The following is a 7,756-nucleotide window of genomic DNA, read 5'->3' on the forward strand; positions in this document are numbered from 1 at the left end:
CTTGGGAGGATGGTAGGCACCTGGGAGCCAGGACTGAAGCCAGCCAGTGAGACTGCCTTCTGACTCTGGACCCCACCCAGCTCTCCGTACTTCATACGTCTTTGTCTTTATTTAATACCCGACGCCAGTCTACCAGTCAGCTTTGCCTCAGCCCCTCAGAGCTAGGACTATTTAGGGCATGTGATTGCATTTCTTGACGTCTATAATTTCAGTCTCCCGAAGCCCAAATTGCCTCATCTTTCCCTTTGTCCCCATCATCCTTCCTTTCGTCTACTCTCGCTATAAATTTATAAATTTTATATTTTATGTGCACGGGCGTTTCGCATGTATGCTTGTTTGTCACAAGTGCACCTTGTACACATGGAAGCCAGATTAGGCACTGCTGGAGTCACCGGTGACTTTCTGTCAACATGCAGGGGCTAGAAAATGAACCTGGGTCCTCTGGAAGAACAGCAAGCACTCGCTTAACTGCTGAGTATCTCTGCAGCCCCCATACTGTGATTTACTTGAAAATGTTTTCCATGCCTTTAGCATGAAATTATTCTTTTGTACTGGTGATTCATAAATTTGTCAGTTTTTCCTGTTTTCCATTTTTACTGATTTATATTTGGCATTGCCCAGTTCTTCCTTCTTGCCTTCAAGCCTTGGTAGTGTGCCCTCCTCCCCTTGATTTACTCCATGAGTGAGGCTTTATATAGAGCTCTTTATTTGGTTTATTGAATATTAAATTCCAATATTTCAGGGTTCTTTTTAGGAGTTCTCCTTATTGAACCCTACTTTCATATTCTGAATTAATTTCCTTATTTCAATAGCCTTTTATCATCTTCTAGAATACACTGGGAAGTAGATTGTGTCCTCATTTATTTGAACTTTATTTGACCATTCTTTTGAATTCTTTGCCTGGCATTTCATCTAATTTACTCTCTTTGGGGGTTGTGCTGGCTAGTTGTATATTAACTTGATGCAAGCTATAGTCATCTGAGGGAGGGAACCTCAACTGAGAAACTACCTTCACGAGACTGGGCTGTAGGCAAGCCTGTAAGCACTTTCTTAATGATGTGGGTGCAGCCCATTGTGGGCGATGCCACCTCTGAGTTGAGCAAGCCTTGAGGAGCAAACGAAAAAGCCACACTCCTCCAAGACCTCGGCATCAGCTCCTGCCCCCAGGTTCCTGACCTGACTTCCTTTGATGATGAGCAGTGGTGTGGAAGTGTAAGCAAAACAAACCCTTCCTTCTTGTGTTGCTTTTGATCATATTGTTTTATCACAGCAATAGAAACTCTAACTTGCTTCGGGGTCATTACTGTGTGGTGCGGGAGAATTGTCTATATCCTGTCAATTATATTTTAAATAAATGCTGATTGGCCATTAGCCAGGCAGGAAGTATAGGTGGGACAACCAGACAGGAAGTAGAGGTGGGGCAAGGAGAACAGGAGAATTTTGGGAAGGAGGAAGCCCATTCCTCCCCAGTCCTGTGCAGACATCGAAGAAGCAGAATGTGACCTGCCCCACTAAAAAAGGTACCAAGCCATGTGGCTAACATATACTAGAATAATGGCGTAATATAAGTTATAAGAGCTAATAAGAAGCCTGAGCTAATGGGCCAATCAGTTTATCATTAATATAGACTCTCTGTGTGATTTTCTTTGGGACCAAAAGACTGTGGGAACTGAACAAGACAGAAACTCCAACTAGCAGGCCCTCATGTTACAACTGTGGATTAGTAATTTTTGGAGGAGTCATAATGCCTTGATTTTTCCATGTTTCTTATGCTTCTACGTTGGGGCTTGTGTATCTGAGCTTAGGTCATTGGTTATATCTCCATTTTAAAGATCACCCATATTCTTTCAGCAAGGAATTTGTAGTGTTTAGGCAGTAGTGTTGTAGGGTATGCACTGGAGAACACTCCTTGAACGTGGGTTTTAGTCAATAGAAAGAACTCATTAGCCAGCCAGTGACTACACTGGGTGCTCAGGATCCCCGTGCAGTCCCAAACCTTTGAGCACAAAAGCCATATCCTAGGTGGACACACTTCAGCTAACAAGAAGAGTTAGCCAGAAGCAGGACTGCAGAAGCTGAAATGTGAGGTGAGTACAGTTAGAGACTTACCCAGAACTATGAACTTTGATAGATTAGGGCTTTCTTTTCATTTTGGCAGGTGTGCTGTCTATAGACTGACTTCCATCATGAAGTCTGTTGTGCTAAGGTCTGGAGGCCTGATACTGTTGTAGAGTTAAGGTATGATTTTCCTAGATCGGTGTTGGGGACATGAGGCTCTCCTCTAAGAATGGCCTGCTCTCTGCAAAAGCAATCACCATCAAACTGAAGATCCAGTATGAGAAGGCAATAATATTTAAATGCAAACATGGAAAAAAAGAAAATTACTGATCAGTGTCCCTAATGAACATGGTTGCAAAAATTCTCAATTAAATACTTGTAAAAACAGATTCAAAGACCTATCATAAAGATCATTCACCATGATCCAGTTGACTTCATTCCAGAGATGCAGGGATAGTTCAATATCTGAAGATAAATGTAATATATCACACAATGGACGCAAGGACTGAAATCACATGTTCCTCTCAAAGGACACAGAAAAGGGTTTTGACAAAATCCAATATCCTTTCCTGATAAAAGCCCTGAAAAAGACAAGGAATAAAAGGAACATATCTCAACCTAATAAAGCTCCATATGACCACCCTATAGCCTATATTATAGGAAATATCAAAAAATTCAAAATATTTTCATTAAAACCGGTAACAAGACAAGGGTTCTTCTTATTCAGTGGAATACTTGAAGTCTTAGCTAGAGCAGTAAGGCAAGAGAAAGAAATCAAAATATGTAAGTAGGAAGGGAAGAAGCTAAAGTAGTAATTTTTGCAAATGTGATTCTATACATAAGAGACCCTAAAAACCCCACCAGAAAAGTCTTAGAACTGATAAACTCTTTCAGAAAAAAAAATGGGATACAAAATTTACATATAAAAATCAACAGCCCTCTGATATACTAACAACAAACTAATAAGAAATAAAGCAGGGAAACCATTCATGGTTGCAGCAAAGCCTGTCCCATTGCCATGTATCTCACCCCAGTATTGTGAGGGCGAGAGATGGGTGGGGCAAAGACTGATGGATCCCTGGAGCTCACTTTGCCAGCCAGCTTAGCCAGCCAGAGCTCCAGATCAGCGAGAAACCCCATCTCAATAAGCAGGTGGAGAGCAATCAGGGAGAAGCTTAACATAAATATGACTAAGCAGCTGGAAGACCTCTGCAATGGAGACTTTAAAACAAGGAAGAAAGGAATTGCAGAAAAGCTGGTGAGATGACCGAGTGGCTTAGCATCCAAGGGGGACAGCCCAACTCTGAGTCTAAGGACCTGCATGTGAACACAGTGGGAAGAAGGACCAGCTCCTGCAGGTCGTCCTCTGACCACTACGCACGCACTGCGCAAAGAGCTGGCATGCTCATGAAATTAGAATTCATACTATGAAATAACCATGCTTCTAAAAGAAACCTATGGGCTTGGTACAGTCCCTGTCAAAATTCCAGAACCATTCTTCAGAAACAGGAAAAATAGTCTTTAAATTCATATGGAAGCACAGAAGATCACAGATAGCTAAAGCAGTCCTGAGAAGAAAGAACTGTTGGAAATATACCTGATTTCAATTTATATACTACAGAGCCACAGGACTAGCAAAAAAAAGCTAGTATTGGTACAAAAACAGACATGTAGATCAACAGAGCAGGACTGAGGACTCATGAAGTTATAACCACTCAACTTTTGACTAAGATGTCAAGATATATGGAGATGATCATAATGTGAAAATAAACCGGTTTCAGAAAGATGAGTATTTATGTTTTCTGTCATCTCTATCAGGAGTAGGGGCACAGGTCCACAATCCCAACCAAATCAGAAGGGTCACAAACTCAAGGCCAGCCTGGGTTCCACAGTGAGTCTGAGGCCAGCTAGGGCTACACGGCAAACCTGTCTCAGCCTTATTGGGTTGTTCATACATAGCACTGGTAAGGCTAAGGGGGAGTGATTTGCTATAATCTAGGAGCAAACTTCCAGAAGGGCAATGCTATGAAAATTGTCAGACTTGTGAATTCACTCTGCCATTCGCTCGACTTCTATTTATAGAAATAATTACAAGCAATCAGTGAGATCTTTTAAGGACATCTGCTTGCTGTGTTACATAAACTGCAAATAACTGAAGAAGACGTCAACGTTCTGTAGCTGGGAACTCAGAATGCATCGTGGTACAGTCCGAATACTGTATGTTCAAAACAAGGCTAGATCTTTGCTTCGATTTTAATTTTTTTTAGCCACTTGGATTTATTTAATACCTTAAGAAAACCAAGAAGTCCGCTGTGTGATGCCTCTCGTGTCTGAAACGACTTCATAAACAAAACCTGAACAATGACAACATCAAGAGACATGATAACACGAAAGAGGAAAACCTACATACAGGTAACTAATGACAGCTGAGAGGGCGAATTAGCCTCTCCCACAGATGAGCTCCTGACTGGCTATCCAGGACAAAGCAATCAGCCCCCAAAACCATACACACACGACAAGCGTGAACTCAGCAGGATGTATTTACGTGCATGCGTGCACGTGTGTGTGTGTGTGTATAACAATAATAAAGCAAAAAAGGCTATCAGTTTGAGAGTGGGGGCCGTGAGAGACTTTGGAAGGGTCATGGGAGGAGCTGGAGGAAGGAAGGAGAAGGGGGAAGTGATGTAATTATATTTTAATTGAAATGTAAATAAACAAAACAATTGAATAAGAAATTTCAGCTTTATTACCATCATCAACCCATAGTTTTATATTTAGGAGGCACGCTACAGTGTGGCTTGCCTGTAATCCAACTACTGAGGAGGCTGAGTCCGGCAGCTCACAAGTTCGAGGCTAGGCTAGCAGCACAGCGAGACTTTGTCTCAAAGGGGGAAGAAATTGAAATTTCCTATTTATCTTGAAATTACAAGTTCACTTTTTGATCTCTTTGCTTGCCTGACTTTCACTTCTGACTCTCTCAGTGACTGTGTCTGACTCATTTCTCATCTCCAGACAACTATTCTCATGGATAAATTTGGCCTGTGGTGGTGATTTCCCAAAATAAAGCAATATATGCTCACCAGGGGAAAGGGTTGGTGCCCAGAATAACACAGAGAGAAAGAAAGGTGGGTAGACTTGCTCTCTGCCACCTTACAGTGACTGTGTGTTTACATATCTCCCCAGCCAAGCCTGCCACTGCTTGGCCGTTTGCAGTGAGGCCCAGGAAACTGGAATATTCTAGAAGAAGCATTAATCACACACTAGGGCTTGTGTCACATTGTTTTTTCCAGAGGGCAAAGGCACTGCTTCCAGGACCACCTTAAGGAGCATCCGAGGGTCTCCTCACAGGGATTTGGTGAGCGGCCCACTAAGCCTTCTGTCTGTACTGCTCAACCTCCATCCAACACTCCACTTTCCAGACATCCAGTCTGCTAGCTAAGTCTCTAATGAGAGGACGGACTCTTGGGCTTATAGAAGATAACTATAGACCTTTTGGTGTGTTTATTTTTAAAGGAGATTTATGACAATGCCCACTGTCAGACTGTCTGTGGGGTGATGATAAAGGTTTGAGATTTTGTTTTGGTTTTCTGTTTTGTTTGAGGTTTGGGGTTTTGTTTGTTTGTTTGTTTGGTGGTTGGTTGGTTGGTTGGTTGGTTGGTTAGCTGGTTTGTTTGGTTGGTTGGTTGGTTGGTTGGTTGGTTGGTTGGTTGGTTGGTTGGTTTTCTGAGACAAGGTTTCACTGTGCAGCCCTAGCTGTCCTGAATCTCACTCTATATACCAGGTTGGCCTGGAACTCAGAGATCCACCTGCCTCTGCCTCCTGAGCGGTGGGATTGAAGGTGTGCACCACCACCTGGCAAACATTTTAAAAGCCAGCTCCTTTAAGGAATATCATCGTGGTGTGTAATGCTTGAAAATTCTGATAGAGTTGCAATCTCAAGGCTGATTTCAAGTTACCAAAATATATCACTGAGTACCAGCTTGGAAGGGGGGCTCATATGTGTAATACCATTGTAAAGTACTGCTACCTCAAGAGCAGACATAATAAAGCATAGTGAAAAGTAGTAATGTATTACTGATATGTATGCCATTTGCCTTTGCATAATTTAACCTTAAATTATATAATTTAATTTCTAATAATAGTCAGATTTTATGACAAACTCAGAAAATTCTGGAAAATCCAACAGTTGCCCATGGAAGCGTGTACAGCCTGACTCCAGCACACTCCAGAGGTGACATTATGCGTGTATTCTCCCAAGTGTCCTGGGTGGTTTTGTTGTCCACTTGATGCACCTGGAGAGAGGACCCCTCGGCTGATGGGATTGGCCTGTGGGTATGTCTGTGAGGGATTTTTTTATTGCTAGTAGATTTAGACCAGCCCAGCTCATTGTGGGCAATGCCATCTGTAGACAGAGGCTAGGACCAAAGGAGAAAGGTAAGTTGAGCATGTGCGTGGGAATGAGCATGAGAGAAGAGGGCACCTTCGCGGTCTCTCTCAGCTCCCCCTCCAGGTTCCTGCCTTAAGTTCCTGCCTTGGCCTTCTTTGTTCTATAACCTGTAAGCCAACAAGCCCTTTCCTCCCCAGTCTGGTTTTGGTCAGTATTTTATCAGAGAAACAACTGAAACATTAGTAGCAGAGAGGGAATTGCAGTGACGACCTAAACGTGTTGGCCTGGGGGAGGATTGTGGGGAACGTTGGGAATTCTGGGCTGGAAAAGCCACTGAGCTGTGGGAACTTGGCAGAACGCTGGAAGCAGTGCACAAACAGTGGAGACCTGCACCGTAAAGTTTCAGAAGGAAGTCTGAGAATCCCTCGACTCTAGTGAGACCATTTGTGCGATATTTTAAATGAAGAATCTGTTGGTTTTGGTCGGCTGAGCCTGAAGAATCAGCTGTGGGTAACAAGAGACCAGCGCCACTGAAGTGAAGCCTTTGCTTTACTGAAACTGCTGGTCAGCTGAAGTCTTCCAGAACGTATTTCCTCAAGGTCAACACACGGAGGCTGTGACCTGGGGAAGCCAAAGCGTCACATGAAGCTGGCAGCTGACATGGCAAACAGGGGGTAAGAGTCCCAAACACATGGGGCTGTTTCTGAGGGAATGAAGGAGTCATGGATAGAGGTTGAGGCTGGGCACTCCGAGAGATCAGAGGTCATGGGTGAAGGTGAAGCCTTAGCTGCAGCGGCAGACCCACGATACTGAAAACGCCAGGGGCGTGGTACATCTGCCAAGGACGGCAGTAGTTGCAGAAGGGAGTCATTTAAGCCTAGAGACAAGCGTGTGTGCACGTCAAAGTCACAGAGATGGAACTGCCCAGTTGCTCTGGATTCCAGAGGCTCGGGAGTGAGTTCCAGCTGTTCTATACAGAGGTGTATATACTTTTGGATTTTGGGTTTCTTCGGATCTAATTCTAACTGTGCTCTGATTTTTTTTTATTGAGAATAAGAAAAAAAAAGTTTCCGCCTCCTCCCAGCCTCCCATTTCCCTCCCCCTCCTCCCACTCTTCTCCCCCCTCCCCCCACTCTTCTCCCCCTCCCCCGACTCCTCTCCTCCTCCCTCTCCAATCCAAAGAGCTGTCATGGTTCCCTGCCCTGTGGAAAGTCCAAGGTCCTCCCCCCTCCCTCCATGTCTAGGAAGGTGAATATCCAAACTGGCTAGGCTCCCACCAAGCCAGAACATGAAGTAGGATCAAAACCCCTT

Source organism: Alexandromys fortis, unplaced genomic scaffold (genome assembly GCF_014885135.2).
Source record: "Alexandromys fortis isolate MF-2015 unplaced genomic scaffold, M_Fortis_MF-2015_v1.1 scaffold_210, whole genome shotgun sequence".
Lineage (NCBI taxonomy): Eukaryota > Metazoa > Chordata > Mammalia > Rodentia > Cricetidae > Alexandromys > Alexandromys fortis.